General features: G+C 30.3%; 1 protein-coding gene across 1 annotated transcript in view; it reads right to left on the bottom strand.

The window, feature by feature from the left end:
• Positions 1–15,281, bottom strand: part of LOC135136119 (somatostatin receptor type 2-like) — a 356,309-nt gene that overhangs the window by 108,830 nt on the left and 232,198 nt on the right. Inside the window, exon 4 of the mRNA XM_064065251.1 lies at positions 14,964–15,014. The gene's annotated coding sequence lies outside the window, so the exon portion shown is untranslated. The remainder of the gene's footprint in view (positions 1–14,963; positions 15,015–15,281) is intronic.

A 15,281-nucleotide genomic window follows, 5' to 3' on the forward strand; every position in this document is an offset into this window, starting at 1 on the left:
GAAATTTATGCACATTTATGTTAATTTATGGAATTTAAAACAACATTTTTACTTTCTAAACGTAAATTAAGGAGTTCCATTTAACAAACGGCAAATTTGTGTTTTCTCGACGTTTCCTGACCTAAGACTACACAAAAATCGGTTCATGTGGCCGTCGTTATTTTCTAGACAGAAAAAATCTCCGAAAATAATGGACCGTGTGTTGTCAAGTTTTATAGGTATTTTGGGAAGATGGTATAGATTGGTAAAACGCTAACCGAAATTTGTCTAATCCATTCACCAACAATGCGATGTCAGGTCAAATTTTGCGTACAAAATGTTATTTAAATTTTATAAAATAATGTATTCTAGATTTTTGTGAAAAAAAATTTGGCGCCCCTTGTGTTTTTTTAATGTGGAAGGATCTCAGGGGTCTCTTGTGTCTTTTTTTTAAATAAGTGAAATAATCTTGGGGACCCTGTTATTTTTTGAAGAAGTTAAAAGAACCTAAAGAGTTCCTAGTGTTTTGTTTTTTGGAGTAGTTAGAAAAATCTTTGAGTCCTTAGTGTATTATTTTTTTGAAAAAGGGGAAAGAATTTTCGGGGTTCTTAGTGTGATTGTTTTTTGAAGTCATTGAAATATTCTAGTGAGTTCCTAGTGTACTATTTTTTTTAAGAAACTGAAAGAATCTAAAGGGCTCCTAGTGATTTATTTTTGGAAGTAACTTTTTTTGAAGAAGTTTAAAAAATTTCAAGGGCCATTTTTGTGTTTTTTTAAGAATGTTTAAAAATCTTGACAGTCCTTAGTGTATTATTTTTTTAAGGAGTCCAAAGAATCTCGAGGGCCCTTTGTGTTTTTTTAAGAACATGAAAAAATTTAAAGGGCTGAAAGGTGGAAAGAATTTTGGGGGCATGGGGGCCCTTAGTGTATTTGTTTTTTGAAGTAATTGAAACATTTTTGTGGGTCCCTAGTGTTCTATTTTTTTTTTGAGGAATTTGAAAGAATGTTGGGTACCCTTTGTGTTTTTTTAAGAACATGAAAGTATTTCAAGGGCCTATTTTATCTTTTTTTAAGAATGTTTAATAATCTCGATTGTTCTTAGTGTATCAATTTTTAACAACTCGAAAGAATCTCGAGGGCCCTTTGTGTTTTCTAAAGAATATGAAAACTTTAAAGGGCCTTAGTGTTTTATTTTTTGAAGTAGTTGAAATAATCATGGAGGCCCTAGTGTATTATTTTTTGAAGAAGTGGGAAGAATTTTTGGGGCCCTTCGTGTGTTTGTTTTTTGAAGTAATTCAAATATTGTTGGGGGCCAATAGTGGATTTTTTTTGAAGAAGTTGAAAGAATTTCAGGTACTCTTTTAGTGTCTTTTTTAAGAATATGGAAGAATTTCAAGGGCCTCTTTTATCTTTTTTTAAGAATGTTTAAGAATCTTGAGGTTCCTTAGTGTATTATTTTTTTAAGAAGCTGTAATAATCTTGAGGCCCCTTTGAGTTTTTTTTTTATGAAAAATGAAATAATTTAAAGGGCTGCAATGCTGTGTTTTTTGAAGTAGTTGAAATAATTTTGGAGGTCCCTAGTGTATTATATTTTAAGAAGTTGAAAGAATCTTGGGAGCCCTTTTTTTAAGAATATGAATGAATTTAAAGGGCTCCAGTGCTTTATTTTTTGAAATAATTGAAATGTTCTGGTGAGTCCCTAGTGTACTATTTTTTTTTTTAAGTTGAAGAAATCTCGTGGACCATTTGTGTCTTTTTTCAAGAACGTTTAAGAATCTTCAGGGTCCTTAGTGTATTATTTTTTTAAGAAGTTCTAAGGATCTTGAGGGTTCTTAGTGTATCATTTTTTAAGAAGTCGAGAGAATCTCGAGCGCCCTTTGTGTTTTTTTTTTAGAATATGAAAAAATTCAAAGGGCTTTTAGTGCTTTATCTTTTGAAGTAGTTGAAATCATCTTAGAGGACCTAATGGATTATTTTTTGAAGAAGTGGAAAAAATTCTGGGGACCCATATTGCGTTTGTTTTTTGAAGTAATTGAAATATTCTTGTGGGTCTCTAGTGTACTATTTTTTTTTTGAAGAAATTGTAAGAATCTCGGGTACTCTTTGTGTCTTTTTTTAAGAATATGAAAAAATTTCAAGGGCTTCTTTCATCTTTTTTTAAGAATGTTTAAGAATCTTGAGGGCCCTTAGTGTATTAATTTTTTAAAAAGTTGTAAGAATCTTGGGGGTCCCTAGTGTATTATATTTTAAAAAGTTGAAGGAATCTTGGGGACCCTTTGTATTTTTTTTTAATAATATGAAGGAATTCAAAGGGTTCCAGTGCTTTATTTTTTTAAGTAATTGAAATGTTCTGGTGAGTCCCTAGTGTACTATTTTTTTTTTAAAGAAGTTGAAGAAATCTCGTGGACCACTTGTATCTTTTTTTAAGAATATGAAATAATTTCAAGGGCCTGTTTTGTTTTTTTTTAAGAACGTTTAAAAATCTTGAGGGTTAGTGTATTATTTTTTTAAGAAGTTGTAAGAATCTTGAGGGTTCTTAGTGTATCAATTTTTAAGAAGTCGAAAGAATCTCGAGCGCTCGAAAGAATCTCGAGCGCCCTTTGTGTTTTTTTTAAGAATATGAAAAAATTCAAAGTGCTTTTAGTGTTTTATCTTTTGAAGTAGTTGAAATTATTTTAGAGGACCTAATGTATTATTTTTTGAAGAAGTGGAAAAAATTCTGGGGGCCCTTAGTGTGTTTGTTTTTTGAAGTAATTGAACTACTCTTGTGGCTCTCTAGTGTACTATTTTTTTTTAAGAAGTTGAAAGAATCTTGGGTACCCTTTGTGTCTTTTTTTAAGAATATGAAAAAAATTCAAGGCCTTTTTTTATCTTTTTTTAAGAATGTTTAAGAATCTTGAAGGCCCTTTGAGTTTTTTCTTTTGTATGATATATGAATGAATTTAAAAGGTTGCAGTGCTTTATTTTTTGGAATAGTTGAAATAATCTTGGGGGTCACTAGTTTATTATATTTTAAGAAGTTGAAAGAATTTCAAGGGCGTTTTTTATCTCTTTTTTTAAGAATGTTTAAGAATCTTGAAGGTTCTTAGTGTATTAATTTTTTAAGAAGTTGTAAGAATCTTGGGGGTCCCTGGTGTATTATATTTTAAGAAGTTGAAGGAATCTTGGGGGCCTTTTGTATTTTTTTTAATAATATAAAAGAATTCAAAGGGCACCAGTGCTTTATTTTTTGAAGTAATTGAAATGTTCTGGTGAGTCCCTAGTGTACTATTTTTTTTTTTAAAGAAGTTGAAGAAATCTCGTGGACCATTTGTATCTTTTTTTAAGAATATGAAAGAATTTCAAGGGCTTGTTTTGTTTTTTTTTAAGAACGTTTAAAAATCTTGAGGGTTGTTAGTGTATTATTTTTTTAAGAAGTTGTAAAAATCTTGAGGGTTTTTAGTGTATCATTTTTTAAGAAGTCGAAAGAATCTCGAGCGCCCTTTGTGTTTTTTTTTAGGAATATGAAAAAATTCAAAGGGCTTTAATGCTTTGTTTTTTGAAGTAGTTGAAATTATGTTGGAGGACCTAATGTATTACTTTTAGAAGAAGTGGAAGAAATTCTGGGGGCCCTTAGTGTGTTTGTTTTTTGAATTAATTGAAATATTCTTGTGGGTCTCTAGTGTACCAATTTTTTTGAAGATGTTGAAAGAATCTCGGGTACCCTTTGTGTCTTTATTTAAGAATATGAAAGAATTTCAAGGGCTTTTTTTTTATCTTTTTTTAAGAATGTTCAAGAATCTTGAGGGTCCTTAGTGTATTATTTTTTAAGAAGTCGGAAGAATCTCGAGGGCCCTTTGTGTTTTCTAAAGAATATCATAACTTTAAAGGGCCTTAGTGCTTTATTTTTTGAAGTAGTTGAAATAATCTTGGAGGCCCTAGTGTATTATTTTTTGAAAATGTTACGAAATGTGGAGGCCCTTGTTGTGTTTGTTTTTTGAAGATGTTAAAAAAATCTCTTGAATGTTGTGTCTTTTTTTAAACAAGTAAAAAAATCTGCGACCCCTTTCGTTTTTTTTTAAGAATATAAAAGAATCTCAGTAGCCATTTGTGCTTTTTTTTAAGAATGTGAAAGAATCTCGGCGATAAAGAATCTCGGCGATTCTTTGTGTTTTTTTACTTTCCGAGTTGGTTTCACGTTTTCTCGACGTTTCATGACCCCTACAGTACGAAAAAGTGAGCCACGTTTCCATCTGTCGTCTGTGCCCATTTTGCTTAGTCAGAAAAAATCTCGGAAACTACGGTACCGATTGTTGTCAAATTCTATATTATTTTAAAAATATCGTGCACCGAAACGCAACAAAGTCACCTCAAAGTTTTGCGTAGTCAAATTTATTTAAATTTTATAAAATAAAACTAATATATTCTACAACATTTCGACACACTATAAATCTACAGGAACCCGAATTTGAAGAAATTTACGACCGACTTGTAAGCACGTGACGCAAACACGAGAATGTTTACAACGATGAACTTAACGACCAATTTCATTCTGGACTGCAAAACAATTTTTTTCGCCTTAATTTACATCTTGGTATAAAGTCAAGACCAAGAGTAGGTGTCGAACTGACGTGCGATATTTGAGCCTGAGTAAATTTTATTATCATACTGAAACCCATAGTCATCACATACGTACGTAACAACAGTGGTATAAATTATCCTGAAAACCAGTTTCAGATTATCGTTTCTAGGAAATTGCAAGTAAACTTCTTGTTTTTATTTCAAAATGAAGGAGAATAATTACAAAGTGGATTTATATTATAATGGCGTAGGCAGTGCTATTTGTAAATTCATTATCGTTAGTGACAATCGGTACTACATTATCGGTTACATTATATTTGAAGTGACGTCCCATATCGTTTTCGTCGTACCTGGTTGTCGATCTTTTAAATAAACTTCCATAGGCCGCTTTAAAATATTTGTTGTTTTGTCCTAACCAGTACACAACGACAATCGGGCCGCTATGAGCCAGAAATTGCGCAAAACGGAATAAGACGTCTAGAAAAAGCGCAAACATATTGTGAATACGAAAAGCAAATTGTATGTATGAACAAAGTAAAAGTGGAACGTAACTAAAAACTACGTAGTTGGATACATCTAACTGATATTTAGTTTTTGCTTGACTTTTCGTCAACGGTCTAGATTTATATACAACAACATCGACTACAATTAACACAATCATTAAACTACAACAAACCGCCACTACCACGTGACTAGTACCCAACCACACCGTCACCAAACACTGAACAACATTAACAACAACTTTAACAACAAAAACTACGTAACAAATTCCCGTCAACCAGATTCGAAAACGTGGAACTTTTCGAATCCACCTTCTTTGAAATTTTTCCACAAACCAATAAACTCCCAAAGCTGTCCCAAAAACGAACACCAAGATATACGTGTTTTCGGACGTCGTGTAAACGATACACAGCAGATTCCAATACGCCTCTTCATTCACCAATTGGTTAGCTAGTACGTTGGCGAGGGGAAACAACAACATATCGATACAACATCCCACCGCATAATACAGCAAAAACACACTACTTTTCCTCCGTATTGTCCCGAACTTCAGGTAAACACAAACGAGAAACACAGAAGCTCCTGCCGAACACGCACAAATAAACACGTTTATTATTTCTGCGATGATGAAAAAAATCTCTCGGATAATGGATTTCATTCCCACGGGTTGCGATATTTGCGTGCGATCGAAAGCTGGGTCTTCCAGGAAAGTGAGGTTGCTCATGGTGGTTTCGAGGGTGTTTACACGTTGACTGTTGTAGTTGAAAGTAAAATAAAAGTGTGTAACCAGAACTGAAGGTGGAAGTTCGACTGAAATTGAAGACGGCCATGTGGTTTGTTTCAGTGATAACTGATAAATAAAAAGCGGATTCTAGGTAATCATTTTGGTTGTAGGGTAAATGATTTTATTTGAACTATACTTGTTTTAGCCTATTTGTCTATTTTTGATATGAGTGCCTTTTTTTGCCTATTTTGTTCTAAAGGATTTTGCAATTAAGCTCCGCCTCCTTTCTCACAACGAATAAGGAAAAATCGTCACAACTGGGACCGGGCGGGTGGGCGGGGCTTATAATTTGATTTTTTCTTTTCTCTCACACTTCTCTACAAATTTACCATTTTAAACAGGTTTCAGTTTCTTGTCGTGACGAGAAAACTGCGTATATATAAGAAAAAAATGGCAAAATACAAAACCCCGCCCACCCACCCTGGTTTCAATTGTGATGAATTTTCTTATTAGTTGTGAGCCGAGGGGCGGAGCTTAATTGCCAAATTCTAATTTCTCTATAAGAACCCGAAAGATCGAAAAATCGAGAATTCGATACAACAAAAAATTGAAAATTTGAAACTAAAGAATGGAAAAAGTATTGAAAAACTAAAGAAACCGAAAATGGAAAAATCGAGAAACGAAACACTTAAAATTGAAAAATTGAAAAGTCAAAAAATCAGGAAATAGAAAAATTGAAAAATGGAAAAATCAAAAAATGTAAAAGTGAAAACTGAAAAATCAAAAAATCGAAAAGTCCAAAAAGTCGAAAAATCTAGAAGTCGAAAAGTCGAAAAATTGAAACGCCAATTAATTTAAATTTCGATCAAAAATTTTGAAACGTCAAAAATTGAAAAAACGAAAAATTAAAAAATCGAAATCGAATAACGAAAAAATTTCAAATCGTGAAACTGAAATCTGATATATCGAAAAATTGAGAAACTCGAAAAAAATAATCGAGAAATTGAGAAATGCAAAAATCGATACACACTTTGAGGAGCTGAAAAATTGGAACATCGAGGAATTGAAACAAGCAAAGATCGAAAAACTGAAAAATCGAAAAAATTAAAGAGCGAAAATTAAAAAATTTTAGAAATCGAAGAACTGAAAAACCGAGAAGTCCAAAAATCGAAAGTTCGAGAAATCGAAACATTAAAAAATTGAAAAATTTGAGTACTAAAAAATGAAAAAAAAATGAAAAACTACAGAATTGTAAAGTTGAAAAATACAGAAATCGAGAGAAATTGAAAAATTGAAAAACCAAAGAATCTAAATTTTAAAAAATCGGAAAATTAAAAAAATCAGGAAACCAAGAAATTGAAAAATCGAAAAATTGAAGACAAATTCCTGATCTGAAAAATTGATAACTTGAAAAACCAAGAAATAGGAAAATAAAAAACTGAAAAATCAAAAACCGAGCAGTCAAAAAATCGAAACAACAAAAATTCGAGAAATCAGAAACGGAAAACTTAAAAGTTCCAAAAATAAAAAAGTCAAAAAGCGAAAAATCCAGAAGTCGAAAAGTCGAAAAATTGAAACGTCAATTAATTTGAAATTCGAAAAATCAAAAATTTAGAATCGCCAAAAATTCAAAAATCACAAACTTTAAAATCGAAAATCGAAAAATTGAAATATCTATTGAAAAATTCCCAAACTGAAATCTTGATAAATTAAGCAGTCGAAAAATCGAAACATCGAAAATTCGACAAATCGAAATGGAAAAGTCAAAAAACTAAAAACTAGAGAAGTCGAAAGTCGAAAAATCGAGAAATCGAAAAGTCGAAAAATTGAAAGCCGATTAATTTAAATTTCGATAAAAAATTTTGAAACGCCAAAAATTGAAAAAACGAAAAATTGAAAAATCGAAAATCGGATAATGAAAAAATTGAAAAATCGTTAAACTGAAATCTGAAATATCGAAAAATTGACAAATTCAAGAAAAAAATAATCGAGAAATTGAGAAATCCAAAAATACATATACAAATTGAGAAAATGAAAAATTGGAACATCCAGGAATTGAAACAGGCAAAGATCGAAAAACTGAAAAATCGAAAAAATTAAAGACTGAAAAATAAAAAAAATTTAGAAATCGAAAAATTCAAAAACCGAGAAGTCCAAAAATCGAAAGTTCGAGAAATCGAAACGTCAAAGAATTGAAAATTTTGAAATCTAAAAAACGGAAAACAATAGAAAAACTAAAGAATTGAAAAATTTAAAAACAGAGAAATAGAGAGAAATTGAAAAATGGAAAAATCAAAGAATCTAAATTTTAAAAATAAAAATTTAAATTTTGAAACGTCAAAAATTGAAAAAACGAAAAATTTAAAAATCGAAATCGAATAATGAAAAAATTTCAAATCGTGAAACTGAAATCTGAAATATCGAAAAATTGAGAAACTCAAGAAAAAAATAATCGAGAAATTGAGAAATCCAAAAATCGATATACATATTGAGAAACTGAAAAATTGGAACATCGGGGAATTGAAACAAGCAAAGATCGAAAAGCTGAAAAATCTAAAAAATTAAAGAGCGAAAAATAAAAAATTTTAGAAGTCGAAGAACTGAAAAACCGAGAAGTCCAAAAATCGAAAGTTCGAGAAATCGAAACATTAAAAAATTGAAAAATTTGAATACTAAAAAATGGAGAAAATTTGAAAAGCTACAGAATTGAAAAATTGAAAAATACAGAAATCGAGAGAAATTGAAAAATTGAAAAACCAAAGAATCTAAATTTTAAAAAATCGGAAAATTAAAAAAATTAGGAAACCGAGAAATTGAAAAATCGAAAAATTGCAGTTTCAAATCTTGTATTGAAAAATTCCTGAACTGAAAAATTGACAAATTGAAAAACCAAGAAATAGGAAAATGATAAAATGAAAAATCAAAAACCCAGCAGTCAAAAAATCGAAACAACAAAAATTCGAGAAATCAGAAATGGAAAACATAAAAGACCCAAAAATAGAAAAGTCAAAAAGTCGAAAAATCTAGAAGTCGAAAAGTCGAAAAATTGAAACGTCAATTAATTTAAATTTCGGTCAAAAATTTTGAAACGTCAAAAATTGAAAAAACGAAAAATTTAAAAATCGAAATCGAATAATGAAAAAATTTCAAATCGTGAAACTGAAATCTGAAATATCGAAAAATTGACAAACTCAAGAAAAAAATAATCGAGGAATTGAGAAATCCAAAAATCGATATATATATATTGAGAAACTGAAAAATTGGAACATCGAGGAATTGAAACAGGCAAAGATCGAAAAACTGAAAAATCGAAAAAATTAAAGAGCGAAAAATAAAAAATTTTAGAAGTCGAAGAACTGAAAAACCGAGAAGTCCAAAAATCGAAGTTCGAGAAATCGAAACATTAAAAAATTGAAAAATTTGAGTACTAAAAAATGGAGAAAATTTGAAAAACTACAGAATTGAAAAATTAAAAAATACAGAAATCGAGAGAAATTGAAAAATTGAAAAACCAAAGAATCTAAATTTTAAAAAATCTGAAAATTAAAAAAATCAGGAAACCGAGAAATTGAAAAATCGAAAAATTGAAGTTTCAAAACATGTATTGAAAAATTCCTAAACTGAAAAATTGACAAATTGAAAAACCAAGAAATAGGAAAATGATAAAATGAAAAATCAAAAACCCAGCAGCCAAAAAATCGAAACAACAAAAATTCGAGAAATCAGAAATGGAAAACTTAAAAGACCCAAAAATAGAAAAGTCGAAATGTAGAAAAATCTAGAAGTCGAAAAGTCGAAAAATTGAAACGTCAATTAATTTAAATTTCGATCAAAAATTTTGAAACGTCAAAAATTGAAAAAACGAAAAATTTAAAAATCGAAAATCGAATACTGAAAAAATTCAAATCGTTAAACTGAAATCTGAAATATCAGAAAATTGAGAAACTCAAGAAAAAAATAATCGAGAAACTGAGAAATCCAAAAGTCGATATACATATTGAGAAACTGAAAAATTGGAACATCGAGGAATTGAAACAAGCAAAGATCGAAAAACTGAAAAATCGAAAAAATTAAATACCAAAAAATAAAAAATTTTAGAAATCGAAGAACTGAAAAACCGAGAAGTCCAAAAATTGTAAGTTCGAGAAATCGAGACATTAAAAACTTGAAAAATTTGAGTACTAAAAAATTGAAGAAATTTGAAAAAATTCAGAACTGAAAAATTGAAAAATACAGAAATCCAGAGAAATTGAAAAATTGAAAAACCAAAGAATCTATATTTTAAAAAATCGGAAAATTAAAAAAATCAGGAAACCGAGAAATTGAAAAATCGAAAAATTGAAGTTTCAAAACATGTATTGAAAAATTCCTAAACTGAAAGATTGACAAATTGAAAAACCAAGAAATAGGAAAATGATAAACTGAAAAATCGAAAGCCGAGCAGTCAAAAAATCGAAACAACAAAAATTCGAGAAATCAGAAATGGAAAACTTAAAAGACCCAAAAATAGAAAGGCAAAAAGTCGAAAAATCTAGAAGTCGAAAAGTCGAAAAATTGAAACGTCAATTAATTTGAAATTCGATCAAAAATTTTGAAACGTCAAAAATTAAAAAAACGAAAAATTTAAAAATCGAAAATCGAATACTGAAAAGAATTCAAATCGTTAAACTGAAATCTGAAATATCGAAAAATCGAGAAACTCAAGAAAAAAATAATCGAGAAACTGAGAAATCCAAAAGTCGATATACATATTGAGAAACTGAAAAATTGGAACATCGAGGAATTGAAACAAGCAAAGATCGAAAAACTGAAAAATCGAAAAAATTAAAGACCAAAAAATAAAAAAATTTAGAAATCGAAGAACTGAAAAACCGAGAAGTCCAAAAATCGAAAGTTCGAGAAATCGAAACATTAAAAAATTGAAAAATTTGAGTACTAAAAAATGGAGAAAATTTGAAAAACTACAGAATTGAAAAATTGAAAAATACAGAAATCGAGAGAAATTGAAAAATTGAAAAACCAAAGAATCTAAATTTTAAAAAATCGGAAAATTAAAAAAATCGGGAAACCGAGAAATTGAAAAATCGAAAAATTGAAGTTTTAAAACATGTATTGAAAAATTCCTAAACTGAAAAATTGACAAATTGAAAAATCAAGAAATAGGAAAATGATAAACTGAAAAATCAAAAGCCGAGCAGTCAAAAAATCGAAACAACAAAAATTCGAGAAATCAGAAATGGAAAATTTAAAAGATCCAAAAATAGAAAAGTCGAAAAGTCGAAAAATCTAGAAGTCGAAAAGTCGAAAAATTGAAACGACAATTAATTTGAAATTCGAAAAATCAATAATTTAAAAACGCCAAAAATTGCAAAATCGAAAAATTTAAAATCGAAAATCGAAAAATCAAAAATTGAAGAATTGAAAAGTCAAAAAATCGGAAAATTAAAAAAATCAGGAAATCGAAAAATTGAAAAATCCAAAAATCAAAAAATTGAAGTATCGACACATGTATTGAAAAATTCCTAAACTGAAAAATTGACAAATTGAAAAACCAAGAAATAGGCAAATGAAAAGCTGAAAAATCAAAAGCCGAGTAGTCAAAAAATCGAAACAACAAAAATTCGAGAAATCAGAAATGGAAAATTTAAAGACCCAAAAATAGAAAAGTCGAAAAGTCGAAAAATCTAGAAGTCGAAAAGTCGAAAAATTGAAACGTCAATTTCAAATTCGAAAAATCAAAAATTTAAAAACGCCAAAAATTGCAAAATCGAAAACTTTAAAATCGAAAATCGAAAAATCAAAAAATTGAAGAATTGAAATATGTATTGAAAAATTCCCAAACTGAAATATTGATAAATTAAGCAGTCGAAAAACCGAAACATCGAAAATTCGACAAATCGAAATGGAAAAGTCAAAAAACTAAAAACGAGAGAAGTCAAAAGTCGAAAAATCTAGAAGTCGAAAAGTCGAAAAATTGAAACGTCAATCAATTTAAATTTCGATCAAAAATTTTGAAACGCCAAAAATTGGAAAAACGAAAAATTGAAAAATCGAAAAATTGAAGTATCAAGACATGATTTGAAAAATTTCTAAACTGTAAAATTGATAAATTGAAAAACCAAGAAATAGGAAAATGAAAAACTGAAAAATCAAAAAGCGAGCTGTCCAAAAATCAAAACAACAAAAATTCGAAAAATCAGAAATGGAAACTTAAAAGACCCAAAAATAGAAAAGTCAAAAAGTGGAAAAAATTTGAAATTCGAAAAATCAAAAATTTAAAAACGCCAAAAATTGAGAAATCGAAAACTTTAAAATCGAAAATCGAAAATTGACAAATCGTCAAACTGAAATTGAGAAATTGAAGAATAAAAAAATCGAGAAATTGAGAAATCGAAAAAGCGAAATCCCGAAACAAAAAAATTTTAACATCGAGGAAGTGAAACAAGCAAGGATCAAAGAATGGAAAAATTGAAAGACCGAGAAGTCGAAAAACTGAAAGATCGAGAAAAAACATCAAAAAGAAAAAAAAATTTGAGATCCAAAAAACGAAAAAAAAAGATAGAAAAACTAAAGGATAAAAAAATTGAAAAATCGGAAATCGGGACATCTAAAAATCGAAAATTTCCAAATCGTCAAACTGAGATTGAGAAACTGAAGAATAAAAAAATCGAGAAATTGAGAAATCGAACAATCGAATTCCCGAAACACTAAAAAATTTTAACATCGAGGAACTGAAACAAGCAACGATCAAAGAATGGAAAAATTGAAAGACCGAGAAGTCGAAAAACTGAAAGATCGAGAAAAAACATAAAAAAAAGAAAAACTTTAAATCTAAAAAATGAAAAAAAAAATAGAAAAACCAAAGGATAAAAAATTGAACAATAGGAAATCGGAACATCTAAAAATCAAAAATTGACAAATCGTCAAACTGAAATTGAGAAACTGAAGAATAAAAAAATCGAGAAATTGAGAAATCGAACAATCGAATTCCCGAAACACTAAAAAATTTTAACATCGAGGAACTGAAACAAGCAAGGATCAAAGAATCGAAAAATTGAAAGACCGAGAAGCCGAAAAACTGAAAGATCGAGAAAAAACATCAAAAAAATGAAAAAAAAAAAAAAGAAAAAGTAAAGAATCAAAAAATTGAACAATTGCAAAATCGAGAAGTCGAAATATCTAAATTTTAACGAAGATTAGGATCGCTCATTATTTTCTAATACTTGCCTAAATTTTGCCATTTTTGAGGCCTAAATTCACTCTTTGTTACTCATCATTAACTCATGTTGCAACTAGATATGTCTTCGTTTTGTCAATGAATCAGTTTATCCAACATGAAAAAAAAAGTCGTGGCTCACTTTTATCTAAAAACATCCTGAATAGTTCATAAATTCCACTGATAAGTTCCGCCTCTTAACTGACGACGAATAAAAAAAATCGTCACAACTGAGACCGGGTGGGTGGGCGGGGCATATTATTTGACATTTTTTTCTTATTATTATAAATACTCTTTACAACAAAAGACTGAAAAAATGGTAAATTTCATCTCCTACATTTCTGTACAAATTTACCATTAAAAACTACGTAGACATATTAAGAAAAAATAAATACCAACTCAAGTTGCACCTAAGCTTGAAATATGCTGGTTTCTAAAGCAGCTTGAAATTGAAATTGTAGCCCGTTCGAGTTAATTAGTAATTTTCCTTCAAACATCAGGGATTAAGACTTACTTAAGCCAGAGCATGTAGAACACGGAGAAGACGTTGCTTGGTATGATTATAAATAAAGCCGCAAATTTCAGCGGAAAGATTATCTGAACGTGGAAAATTTTACAAAAAAACGATTACGTAATTCCTGTGAGATGCCACTTTGAAATTATAGTCGTCCGATAGTAAGCAATAAATAAATGTAATAAACAAGAGGCGGATCTCTGAAACTATTAAGTGTCAGAGCGGAACTAAAATTTAGTGTGACAAGTGCACCATTGGACATCTTTCTAAGTAAGTCAGCAATTTCGTAAAATATAAAGACATGAAAACGCTTTCAGACTAACCAAGGCATGGACAATATAACCCTACAGCTTGAGCCCTTTGGCCGTCTAAATTTAGACGAATTGGACGAGGTTGACGACACCTACTACTACTATTTTGACGGCTGGGACATCGTCGCTAAAACACTCGAACTGGCCATCGTGGGGGCTTCCGAGTGTGCCTGTTTTGCCATGATCTACGTCATCACAAAATTTGACTACCTCAAAACCAGAACCAACTTGTACATTTTACACTACTCCCTCACTGCTATGCTTTTTTATATTACGACGATCATCTACGAACTACTTATACCACTTGGAATTTACGACATCGGTACCCACTTTACTCTATGTCTATTTTACAAAATCGGTGGTACCGCGTTGACGTTAATGTTCACGTTTAGTACCATGCTTTCGTTGGATTGGGTACTATTCATGTTCGACGTTTCGTGGCTGGAAAGGTATTCACAAATTCAAAAATACATCATCGGAGGAATCTATATTTTGTACATCGCGCAGTACATCGACTCCGTGGTACCGTGTTTCGGATTATCGAGAATTTTTACGCACGACTTTATTATCATAGAGTATCTTGTAATGGTAGTCGTCGTTGTGACAGCCAACTTGATAACTTGTTGCAAAAAACTCAGCGAGGAATGCGCCAAGTATAGATATTTTCTCAAAATTTCGACCTACATATTGTTGAGTTGGCTCCCCTTTTTGATTTTGTTTTTTGTTGTGACTGGTCTTCTGCGTGCGCATACAATGTACATCGCTATTGACGACTTCTTCGAGAATCTGATTAAATTTACAACAGGGATCTTGCCTGCAGTGACCGCTTTTTGGCTCGACAGTTGTGATTCCAAGTTCAGACAAGCCTTCAGAGCGGTTTTCTGCGGAAGTCAAGATCAAGAGTTTCTGGATGACGGTGACGAAAACACACTAATTGGGAACGAAGAGCTTCCAGGCGTTCACAATATTGTTTAAGTTAATTTTATTTTAAGTTTGAGTTTCGAAACTACTTTATTGTAAAATTGTATGCTCTTTCAATAAGTCGAATAAACTACGAACTTTTAGTAACTATTATGTTGTGGTTGTAAGTTGAAATCTAGCAAACGTCACACACAGAAATGTGCAAAGTTTGATTATTATTTCTTAGAAAGTACTTACAGAGTTCTCACTTCAAGTGAAGGTGGAACGGGGCCTGAAGACGAAAATTACCTGGAATAAAAAAAAATATTTAAAATTCGTTATTGGCAGTTATTTTCTGATCAAGTTTGCCACAAGAGTTTTCAGTGCCGATTGCAGTTGGTGTACTGAAACGAGCAAATACAGAAATGTATATTTAGTTGCCTGCACTTAACAATAAAATAACATTGGGTCGACTAGAATTGAAAGCAAATATGCGCAACGTAATTACTCTGACTGTTATTTTTTTATTATTTTGCTGTATTAAATGGTTGATAATGACCAGACCGAAGAAAAGAT

The sequence above is a fragment of the Zophobas morio genome, unplaced genomic scaffold, assembly GCF_036711695.1.
Source record: "Zophobas morio isolate AGI-343-1 ecotype UQ-CSIRO unplaced genomic scaffold, CSIRO_AGI_Zmor_V1 ptg000026l, whole genome shotgun sequence".
In the NCBI taxonomy this organism is placed as follows: domain Eukaryota; kingdom Metazoa; phylum Arthropoda; class Insecta; order Coleoptera; family Tenebrionidae; genus Zophobas; species Zophobas morio.